Source organism: Hyla sarda, unplaced genomic scaffold (genome assembly GCF_029499605.1).
Source record: "Hyla sarda isolate aHylSar1 unplaced genomic scaffold, aHylSar1.hap1 scaffold_786, whole genome shotgun sequence".
Lineage (NCBI taxonomy): Eukaryota > Metazoa > Chordata > Amphibia > Anura > Hylidae > Hyla > Hyla sarda.
Window position 1 is genome coordinate 151,792 of NW_026610810.1, and position 11,587 is coordinate 163,378.

General features: G+C 46.3%; 4 non-coding genes and 1 pseudogene across 4 annotated transcripts; all 5 read right to left on the reverse strand.

The window, feature by feature from the left end:
- Positions 1 to 1,782: 1,782 nt before the first annotated feature.
- LOC130346407 (U2 spliceosomal RNA) lies at positions 1,783 to 1,973 on the reverse strand. The gene has a single exon (XR_008884632.1). It is a non-coding gene; the product is annotated as a U2 spliceosomal RNA (small nuclear RNA).
- A 2,093-nt stretch (positions 1,974 to 4,066) lies between these two features.
- On the reverse strand, positions 4,067 to 4,257 carry LOC130346408 (U2 spliceosomal RNA). The gene has a single exon (XR_008884633.1). It is a non-coding gene; the product is annotated as a U2 spliceosomal RNA (small nuclear RNA).
- Positions 4,258 to 6,355: 2,098 nt separating this feature from the next.
- On the reverse strand, positions 6,356 to 6,546 carry LOC130346410 (U2 spliceosomal RNA). The gene has a single exon (XR_008884634.1). It is a non-coding gene; the product is annotated as a U2 spliceosomal RNA (small nuclear RNA).
- A 2,086-nt stretch (positions 6,547 to 8,632) lies between these two features.
- LOC130346423 (U2 spliceosomal RNA) lies at positions 8,633 to 8,827 on the reverse strand. Its single transcript, XR_008884646.1, has one exon. It is a non-coding gene; the product is annotated as a U2 spliceosomal RNA (small nuclear RNA).
- Positions 8,828 to 9,518: 691 nt separating this feature from the next.
- On the reverse strand, positions 9,519 to 9,678 carry LOC130346425 (U2 spliceosomal RNA; annotated as a pseudogene).
- Positions 9,679 to 11,587: the final 1,909 nt, after the last annotated feature.

Consider the following 11,587-nt stretch of genomic DNA (forward strand, 5'->3'; position numbering starts at 1 on the left):
ACACCTACCTTTGTTGCCTGCAGATGCCTCCTTGGCTGTCCCCAAACGGTATCAAACCAACACCCACGGGAAGCTGTAAGCATAGAGGACATGCCTGCACCCCATTGGACTTACCTGTGTGGGTTAAACCCGGGTTATTTGACAACCTATGGCGGTGATGGTTCTGCTCAGGCAGAGCAGTGCTGATGCTCCTCATAAAGCTGTCGCTGCTGTGAAGGTTCTAGGTGACATCACAAATCCCTATGGTTACATACACAACAAAGCTGGGTTGTTGTTGTTTACACTCTGCAAGGCCTGTGGAAGTGAGTGACATCATAGCACTGTAGTTCTGAGGGTTCTAGATGGATGCAACAATCTCCTGTTGCTTCTATGAAGGCCATAATAGACGACATCACCAAACAGCTCCATAGTCACATACACAGCAAAGGAGAGATGTTGTTTACACCTAGTGATGTCAGTGGTATTGAGTGACATCACAGCACAGTGCTAAGGCTCCTGGGCCTGGACACAGCAGCGGCTGCAATATCTCAACGGAGAATACGTTTATATATATGTGTGTGTGTGCGCGTATATATATATATATATATATATATATATATATATATATATATATTCTCCGCCGAAATCACTTTTAAACCCATTTCCACCTTTTTTTCCCTTCTCTTCCTCTTACTTTTTTTTCACGTTTTTTTACGTTTTTCTCCTTTTCGCCTCTTTTCTGGGCGTATTATTCTTCTTTTTCTTCTTTTTTTTCGTCTAATGCATACCCCATCAGTGCAGCAATGCTTATTCAATACCGCCAGCAGATGGAGACACTGGGGGATAATTTTCTAAGGATTTATACTGATTTTTCCTGTCTGAATTTGTCGCACAGAAAGTTGCAGGCCAAATATGTGTGACATTTCTGCGACTTTAGCTTCTAGAGCATTTTTACAACATTATACATAGGTGCTGAATACATAAAAAGCGACTGTTCAGCGACAGACAAGTCGCATCGGCTGAAAGTAGGCCAGAATGTCAGTCCATGTTGGAGCAGGTTTAGATACAGTCTAAAGCATAGATCTCAAAGTCTGTGCACAGAATTTAGCAAGGGCCTCGCACCTTCTGATGCATCAGGTAGGTGCACAATAGCATAGCCTAACCCTCTGTACTTTGGTCTATATTGATGCGGGACATAGACAGCCAGCTGATGACCAATCCATTAGTGCAATGGATGGCTGGAAGCATTTGTCTTTGCCTTTGCAATACCACAGAAGCAATGCATGGTCAATGTACAGCAATGACACACCTGTGTGAACAGCCAGGAGACCCCCCCCCCCCATGTTATGTTACATAGTTACATAGTTAGTACGGTCGAAAAAAGACATATGTCCATCAAGTTCAACCAGGGAATTAAGGGGTAGGGGTGTGGCGCGATATTGGGGAAGGGATGAGATTTTATATTTCTTCATAAGCATTAATCTTATTTTGTCAATTAGGAACATTCAGCACCCACCCGCTATCAAGGCAGCTGCCTATCATGTCATGCCCTACCTGCACAGGTGTGCTGGCTACTCAAATGATCCAATTAAGGAGGCCATTAGTCAGCAGCAGCAGAAGTCCTGTGCCTGGACGCTCCAACAGCGGCCAGACACAAGCAGAAGCAGAAGCAGCAGCAGCACCACCTTTTGTTTTTTGGCTGCAGCAGCAGCAGCAGCAAGGCCCACAGGGCTGGCTAGCTGGCTAGCCAGCAAGCAGGTAGCAATGAAAGTAGGAATCTTTCTTCTTTTTAACCCTGTAAGGGGGTGGTGCACTGTACCCGAAGATACTGCCATATCGGGTCAATGCATAGGGCGACGGAAGCAAGCTTCGAAATCGGCCCCCGTTCTCAAAAATCCATTTAATATATGGTCCCCAGATAGGGGACGTATCAGATATTAAACTGATAAGAACAGATACTACACTTGATCTTAGCCAAAAGGCCGAGAAGCGATAACCGTGAAAGGGGCGGGCCCAACAAGGTCCCCTTCATGGGCACTATCACTGCTTGCTGTCAGGGAGGCTGCCAGACAATTTTCCATGCACACTCTGGGCTGGGGGGCAGTCAACCACCAGTACACACAGCAGAACCTAAACCCATACCATTATTGCTAAGCAGCAAGACAGGGGCCCATTGCACTCCCACGGGGCCTTTTTAAATGCAATCCATAACCCGGATTTGCCAGGAACCCTTCTTACTCCTCCTACTTGCATGTGACACTGGGCTTAGGATCTGCATAGGAAACACACACACAAGCACACACCTACCTTTGTTGCCTGCAGATGCCTCCTTGGCTGTCCCCAAACGGTATCAAACCAACACCCACGGGAAGCTGTAAGCATAGAGGACATGCCTGCACCCCATTGGACTTACCTGTGTGGGTTAAACCCGGGTTATTTGACAACCTATGGCGGTGATGGTTCTGCTCAGGCAGAGCAGTGCTGATGCTCCTCATAAAGCTGTCGCTGCTGTGAAGGTTCTAGGTGACATCACAAATCCCTATGGTTACATACACAACAAAGCTGGGTTGTTGTTGTTTACACTCTGCAAGGCCTGTGGAAGTGAGTGACATCATAGCACTGTAGTTCTGAGGGTTCTAGATGGATGCAACAATCTCCTGTTGCTTCTATGAAGGCCATAATAGACGACATCACCAAACAGCTCCATAGTCACATACACAGCAAAGGAGAGATGTTGTTTACACCTAGTGATGTCAGTGGTATTGAGTGACATCACAGCACAGTGCTAAGGCTCCTGGGCCTGGACACAGCAGCGGCTGCAATATCTCAACGGAGAATACGTTTATATATATGTGTGTGTGTGCGCGTATATATATATATATATATATATATATATATATATATATATATATATATTTCTCCGCCGAAATCACTTTTAAACCCATTTCCACCTTTTTTTCCCTTTTCTTCCTCTTACTTTTTTTTCACGTTTTTTTACGTTTTTCTCCTTTTCGCCTCTTTTCTGGGCGTATTATTCTTCTTTTTCTTCTTTTTTTTCGTCTAATGCATACCCCATCAGTGCAGCAATGCTTATTCAATACCGCCAGCAGATGGAGACACTGGGGGATAATTTTCTAAGGATTTATACTGATTTTTCCTGTCTGAATTTGTCGCACAGAAAGTTGCAGGCCAAATATGTGTGACATTTCTGCAACTTTAGCTTCTAGAGCATTTTTACAACATTATACATAGGTGCTGAATACATAAAAAGCGACTGTTCAGCGACAGACAAGTCGCATCGGCTGAAAGTAGGCCAGAATGTCAGTCCATGTTGGAGCAGGTTTAGATACAGTCTAAAGCATAGATCTCAAAGTCTGTGCACAGAATTTAGCAAGGGCCTCGCACCTTCTGATGCATCAGGTAGGTGCACAATAGCATAGCCTAACCCTCTGTACTTTGGTCTATATTGATGCGGGACATAGACAGCCAGCTGATGACCAATCCATTAGTGCAATGGATGGCTGGAAGCATTTGTCTTTGCCTTTGCAATACCACAGAAGCAATGCATGGTCAATGTACAGCAATGACACACCTGTGTGAACAGCCAGGAGACCCCCCCCCCCCCCCATGTTATGTTACATAGTTACATAGTTAGTACGGTCGAAAAAAGACATATGTCCATCAAGTTCAACCAGGGAATTAAGGGGTAGGGGTGTGGCGCGATATTGGGGAAGGGATGAGATTTTATATTTCTTCATAAGCATTAATCTTATTTTGTCAATTAGGAACATTCAGCACCCACCCGCTATCAAGGCAGCTGCCTATCATGTCATGCCCTACCTGCACAGGTGTGCTGGCTACTCAAATGATCCAATTAAGGAGGCCATTTAGTCAGCAGCAGCAGAAGTCCTGTGCCTGGACGCTCCAACAGCGGCCAGACACAAGCAGAAGCAGAAGCAGCAGCAGCACCACCTTTTGTTTTTTGGCTGCAGCAGCAGCAGCAGCAAGGCCCACAGGGCTGGCTAGCTGGCTAGCCAGCAAGCAGGTAGCAATGAAAGTAGGAATCTTTCTTTTTAACCCTGTAAGGGGGTGGTGCACTGTACCCGAAGATACTGCCATATCGGGTCAATGCATAGGGCGACGGAAGCAAGCTTCGAAATCGGCCCCCGTTCTCAAAAATCCATTTAATATATGGTCCCCAGATAGGGGACGTATCAGATATTAAACTGATAAGAACAGATACTACACTTGATCTTAGCCAAAAGGCCGAGAAGCGATAACCGTGAAAGGGGCGGGCCCAACAAGGTCCCCTTCATGGGCACTATCACTGCTTGCTGTCAGGGAGGCTGCCAGACAATTTTCCATGCACACTCTGGGCTGGGGGGCAGTCAACCACCAGTACACACAGCAGAACCTAAACCCATACCATTATTGCTAAGCAGCAAGACAGGGGCCCATTGCACTCCCACGGGGCCTTTTTAAATGCAATCCATAACCCGGATTTGCCAGGAACCCTTCTTACTCCTCCTACTTGCATGTGACACTGGGCTTAGGATCTGCATAGGAAACACACACACAAGCACACACCTACCTTTGTTGCCTGCAGATGCCTCCTTGGCTGTCCCCAAACGGTATCAAACCAACACCCACGGGAAGCTGTAAGCATAGAGGACATGCCTGCACCCCATTGGACTTACCTGTGTGGGTTAAACCCGGGTTATTTGACAACCTATGGCGGTGATGGTTCTGCTCAGGCAGAGCAGTGCTGATGCTCCTCATAAAGCTGTCGCTGCTGTGAAGGTTCTAGGTGACATCACAAATCCCTATGGTTACATACACAACAAAGCTGGGTTGTTGTTGTTTACACTCTGCAAGGCCTGTGGAAGTGAGTGACATCATAGCACTGTAGTTCTGAGGGTTCTAGATGGATGCAACAATCTCCTGTTGCTTCTATGAAGGCCATAATAGACGACATCACCAAACAGCTCCATAGTCACATACACAGCAAAGGAGAGATGTTGTTTACACCTAGTGATGTCAGTGGTATTGAGTGACATCACAGCACAGTGCTAAGGCTCCTGGGCCTGGACACAGCAGCGGCTGCAATATCTCAACGGAGAATACGTTTATATATATGTGTGTGTGTGCGCGTATATATATATATATATATATATATATATATATATATATATATATATATTTCTCCGCCGAAATCACTTTTAAACCCATTTCCACCTTTTTTTCCCTTCTCTTCCTCTTACTTTTTTTTCACGTTTTTTTACGTTTTTCTCCTTTTCGCCTCTTTTCTGGGCGTATTATTCTTCTTTTTCTTCTTTTTTTTCGTCTAATGCATACCCCATCAGTGCAGCAATGCTTATTCAATACCGCCAGCAGATGGAGACACTGGGGGATAATTTTCTAAGGATTTATACAGATTTTTCCTGTCTGAATTTGTCGCACAGAAAGTTGCAGGCCAAATATGTGTGACATTTCTGCGACTTTAGCTTCTAGAGCATTTTTACAACATTATACATAGGTGCTGAATACATAAAAAGCGACTGTTCAGCGACAGACAAGTCGCATCGGCTGAAAGTAGGCCAGAATGTCAGTCCATGTTGGAGCAGGTTTAGATACAGTCTAAAGCATAGATCTCAAAGTCTGTGCACAGAATTTAGCAAGGGCCTCGCACCTTCTGATGCATCAGGTAGGTGCACAATAGCATAGCCTAACCCTCTGTACTTTGGTCTATATTGATGCGGGACATAGACAGCCAGCTGATGACCAATCCATTAGTGCAATGGATGGCTGGAAGCATTTGTCTTTGCCTTTGCAATACCACAGAAGCAATGCATGGTCAATGTACAGCAATGACACACCTGTGTGAACAGCCAGGAGACCCCCCCCCCCCCCCCCCCCATGTTATGTTACATAGTTACATAGTTAGTACGGTCGAAAAAAGACATATGTCCATCAAGTTCAACCAGGGAATTAAGGGGTAGGGGTGTGGCGCGATATTGGGGAAGGGATGAGATTTTATATTTCTTCATAAGCATTAATCTTATTTTGTCAATTAGGAACATTCAGCACCCACCCGCTATCAAGGCAGCTGCCTATCATGTCATGCCCTACCTGCACAGGTGTGCTGGCTACTCAAATGATCCAATTAAGGAGGCCATTTAGTCAGCAGCAGCAGAAGTCCTGTGCCTGGACGCTCCAACAGCGGCCAGACACAAGCAGAAGCAGAAGCAGCAGCAGCACCACCTTTTGTTTTTTGGCTGCAGCAGCAGCAGCAGCAAGGCCCACAGGGCTGGCTAGCTGGCTAGCCAGCAAGCAGGTAGCAATGAAAGTAGGAATCTTTCTTTTTAACCCTGTAAGGGGGTGGTGCACTGTACCCGAAGATACTGCCATATCGGGTCAATGCATAGGGCGACGGAAGCAAGCTTCGAAATCGGCCCCCGTTCTCAAAAATCCATTTAATATATGGTCCCCAGATAGGGGACGTATCAGATATTAAACTGATAAGAACAGATACTACACTTGATCTTAGCCAAAAGGCCGAGAAGCGATAACCGTGAAAGGGGCGGGCCCAACAAGGTCCCCTTCATGGGCACTATCACTGCTTGCTGTCAGGGAGGCTGCCAGACAATTTTCCATGCACACTCTGGGCTGGGGGGCAGTCAACCACCAGTACACACAGCAGAACCTAAACCCATACCATTATTGCTAAGCAGCAAGACAGGGGCCCATTGCACTCCCACGGGGCCTTTTTAAATGCAATCCATAACCCGGATTTGCCAGGAACCCTTCTTACTCCTCCTACTTGCATGTGACACTGGGCTTAGGATCTGCATAGGAAACACACACACAAGCACACACCTACCTTTGTTGCCTGCAGATGCCTCCTTGGCTGTCCCAAACGGTATCAAACCAACACCCACGGGAAGCTGTAAGCATAGAGGACATGCCTGCACCCCATTGGACTTACCTGTGTGGGTTAAACCCGGGTTATTTGACAACCTATGGCGGTGATGGTTCTGCTCAGGCAGAGCAGTGCTGATGCTCCTCATAAAGCTGTCGCTGCTGTGAAGGTTCTAGGTGACATCACAAATCCCTATGGTTACATACACAACAAAGCTGGGTTGTTGTTGTTTACACTCTGCAAGGCCTGTGGAAGTGAGTGACATCATAGCACTGTAGTTCTGAGGGTTCTAGATGGATGCAACAATCTCCTGTTGCTTCTATGAAGGCCATAATAGACGACATCACCAAACAGCTCCATAGTCACATACACAGCAAAGGAGAGATGTTGTTTACACCTAGTGATGTCAGTGGTATTGAGTGACATCACAGCACAGTGCTAAGGCTCCTGGGCCTGGACACAGCAGCGGCTGCAATATCTCAACGGAGAATACGTTTATATATATGTGTGTGTGTGCGCGTATATATATATATATATATATATATATATATATATATATATATATATTTCTCCGCCGAAATCACTTTTAAACCCATTTCCACCTTTTTTTCCCTTCTCTTCCTCTTACTTTTTTTTCACGTTTTTTTACGTTTTTCTCCTTTTCGCCTCTTTTCTGGGCGTATTATTCTTCTTTTTCTTCTTTTTTTTCGTCTAATGCATACCCCATCAGTGCAGCAATGCTTATTCAATACCGCCAGCAGATGGAGACACTGGGGGATAATTTTCTAAGGATTTATACTGATTTTTCCTGTCTGAATTTGTCGCACAGAAAGTTGCAGGCCAAATATGTGTGACATTTCTGCGACTTTAGCTTCTAGAGCATTTTTACAACATTATACATAGGTGCTGAATACATAAAAAGCGACTGTTCAGCGACAGACAAGTCGCATCGGCTGAAAGTAGGCCAGAATGTCAGTCCATGTTGGAGCAGGTTTAGATACAGTCTAAAGCATAGATCTCAAAGTCTGTGCACAGAATTTAGCAAGGGCCTCGCACCTTCTGATGCATCAGGTAGGTGCACAATAGCATAGCCTAACCCTCTGTACTTTGGTCTATATTGATGCGGGACATAGACAGCCAGCTGATGACCAATCCATTAGTGCAATGGATGGCTGGAAGCATTTGTCTTTGCCTTTGCAATACCACAGAAGCAATGCATGGTCAATGTACAGCAATGACACACCTGTGTGAACAGCCAGGAGACCCCCCCCCCCCCCCCCATGTTATGTTACATAGTTACATAGTTAGTACGGTCGAAAAAAGACATATGTCCATCAAGTTCAACCAGGGAATTAAGGGGTAGGGGTGTGGCGCGATATTGGGGAAGGGATGAGATTTTATATTTCTTCATAAGCATTAATCTTATTTTGTCAATTAGGAACATTCAGCACCCACCCGCTATCAAGGCAGCTGCCTATCATGTCATGCCCTACCTGCACAGGTGTGCTGGCTACTCAAATGATCCAATTAAGGAGGCCATTTAGTCAGCAGCAGCAGAAGTCCTGTGCCTGGACGCTCCAACAGCGGCCAGACACAAGCAGAAGCAGAAGCAGCAGCAGCACCACCTTTTGTTTTTTGGCTGCAGCAGCAGCAAGGCCCACAGGGCTGGCTAGCTGGCTAGCCAGCAAGCAGGTAGCAATGAAAGTAGGAATCTTTCTTTTTAACCCTGTAAGGGGGTGGTGCACTGTACCCGAAGATACTGCCATATCGGGTCAATGCATAGGGCGACGGAAGCAAGCTTCGAAATCGGCCCCCGTTCTCAAAAATCCATTTAATATATGGTCCCCAGATAGGGGACGTATCAGATATTAAACTGATAAGAACAGATTTTTTTTTTTTTTTTTTTTTTTTTTTTTATCTAAAGCCGAGGAACGTGCTTTCGATTCACCCAAAGTGCAAGAAAAAGTGCAAACGTGTTACACTAAAAAAAACGTGCACAAAGGATGCGGTCTATCGCAAGCCCTTCTCCGATAGGAGAGAGGCCCCCCAACAAACCTTACCCTTCGCCTCCGGACCAAAAGGTACCTGCGAGGTTCCAGGTTCGATGTCCCTTTTCGCCGAAGCTACTAGGGGACCACAAATGCTCCCGGCATCCCCCTTGGCGTTAGCCAAGGTATCTGCCCGCAGAGCCGATTACGGTAGGTACCCTGCCAAAGCAGGAGTACCCGGGGTGTTTGCAGGGAGGTGCGGAACCTAATGGCCACACACACCTCCCCTAGACCGCCAGGAGGGACACCCAGAAGGGCTACCGCATCCTGACAAATCCTGTGAACACACAACACGCAAAAAGTGACACAGTGAGACAAAAAATAAATAAATAAGTGAATGTGTGCAGATATGCCCGGACATCCGGCCGGATCTATAAAAATTTCTCTGATCCTAGCCAGAAGGCCGGGAATCAAGAGGTGAGTGCCACAAGGTGAAGAGATTATGGTGCCCGTGCTTCAACTCAGTGAGTCTATTCTCCCAGTGAGTTTCGGCACCTCGGGGTCACCACTCCCCGAGGCACAAAAGTACCTCGGCTCTAGACCCTCTCAGCCTCATGGCGAGACCCGAAGGGAACAGGTCACATCGGGGCAGCCGTCGAGCTGATTCCTCAGAACCAGCCCCGGAAAGCCCCGGTACACCTGCATCCTCCATGCAGCACCCATCCCCACCAGCATGAAAACTGATAAGAACAGATACTACACTTGATCTTAGCCAAAAGGCCGAGAAGCGATAACCGTGAAAGGGGCGGGCCCAACAAGGTCCCCTTCATGGGCACTATCACTGCTTGCTGTCAGGGAGGCTGCCAGACAATTTTCCATGCACACTCTGGGCTGGGGGGCAGTCAACCACCAGTACACACAGCAGAACCTAAACCCATACCATTATTGCTAAGCAGCAAGACAGGGGCCCATTGCACTCCCACGGGGCCTTTTTAAATGCAATCCATAACCCGGATTTGCCAGGAACCCTTCTTACTCCTCCTACTTGCATGTGACACTGGGCTTAGGATCTGCATAGGAAACACACACACAAGCACACACCTACCTTTGTTGCCTGCAGATGCCTCCTTGGCTGTCCCCAAACGGTATCAAACCAACACCCACGGGAAGCTGTAAGCATAGAGGACATGCCTGCACCCCATTGGACTTACCTGTGTGGGTTAAACCCGGGTTATTTGACAACCTATGGCGGTGATGGTTCTGCTCAGGCAGAGCAGTGCTGATGCTCCTCATAAAGCTGTCGCTGCTGTGAAGGTTCTAGGTGACATCACAAATCCCTATGGTTACATACACAACAAAGCTGGGTTGTTGTTGTTTACACTCTGCAAGGCCTGTGGAAGTGAGTGACATCATAGCACTGTAGTTCTGAGGGTTCTAGATGGATGCAACAATCTCCTGTTGCTTCTATGAAGGCCATAATAGACGACATCACCAAACAGCTCCATAGTCACATACACAGCAAAGGAGAGATGTTGTTTACACCTAGTGATGTCAGTGGTATTGAGTGACATCACAGCACAGTGCTAAGGCTCCTGGGCCTGGACACAGCAGCGGCTGCAATATCTCAACGGAGAATACGTTTATATATATGTGTGTGTGTGCGCGTATATATATATATATATATATATATATATATATATATATATTTCTCCGCCGAAATCACTTTTAAACCCATTTCCACCTTTTTTTCCCTTCTCTTCCTCTTACTTTTTTTTCACGTTTTTTTACGTTTTTCTCCTTTTCGCCTCTTTTCTGGGCGTATTATTCTTCTTTTTCTTCTTTTTTTTCGTCTAATGCATACCCCATCAGTGCAGCAATGCTTATTCAATACCGCCAGCAGATGGAGACACTGGGGGATAATTTTCTAAGGATTTATACTGATTTTTCCTGTCTGAATTTGTCGCACAGAAAGTTGCAGGCCAAATATGTGTGACATTTCTGCGACTTTAGCTTCTAGAGCATTTTTACAACATTATACATAGGTGCTGAATACATAAAAAGCGACTGTTCAGCGACAGACAAGTCACATCGGCTGAAAGTAGGCCAGAATGTCAGTCCATGTTGGAGCAGGTTTAGATACAGTCTAAAGCATAGATCTCAAAGTCTGTGCACAGAATTTAGCAAGGGCCTCGCACCTTCTGATGCATCAGGTAGGTGCACAATAGCATAGCCTAACCCTCTGTACTTTGGTCTATATTGATGCGGGACATAGACAGCCAGCTGATGACCAATCCATTAGTGCAATGGATGGCTGGAAGCATTTGTCTTTGCCTTTGCAATACCACAGAAGCAATGCATGGTCAATGTACAGCAATGACACACCTGTGTGAACAGCCAGGAGACCCCCCCCCCCCCCCCCCCCCATGTTATGTTACATAGTTACATAGTTAGTACGGTCGAAAAAAGACATATGTCCATCAAGTTCAACCAGGGAATTAAGGGGTAGGGGTGTGGCGCGATATTGGGGAAGGGATGAGATTTTATATTTCTTCATAAGCATTAATCTTATTTTGTCAATTAGGAACATTCAGCACCCACCCGCTATCAAGGCAGCTGCCTATCATGTCATGCCCTACCTGCACAGGTGTGCTGGCTACTCAAATGATCCAATTAAGGAGGCCATTTAGTCAGCAGCAGCAGA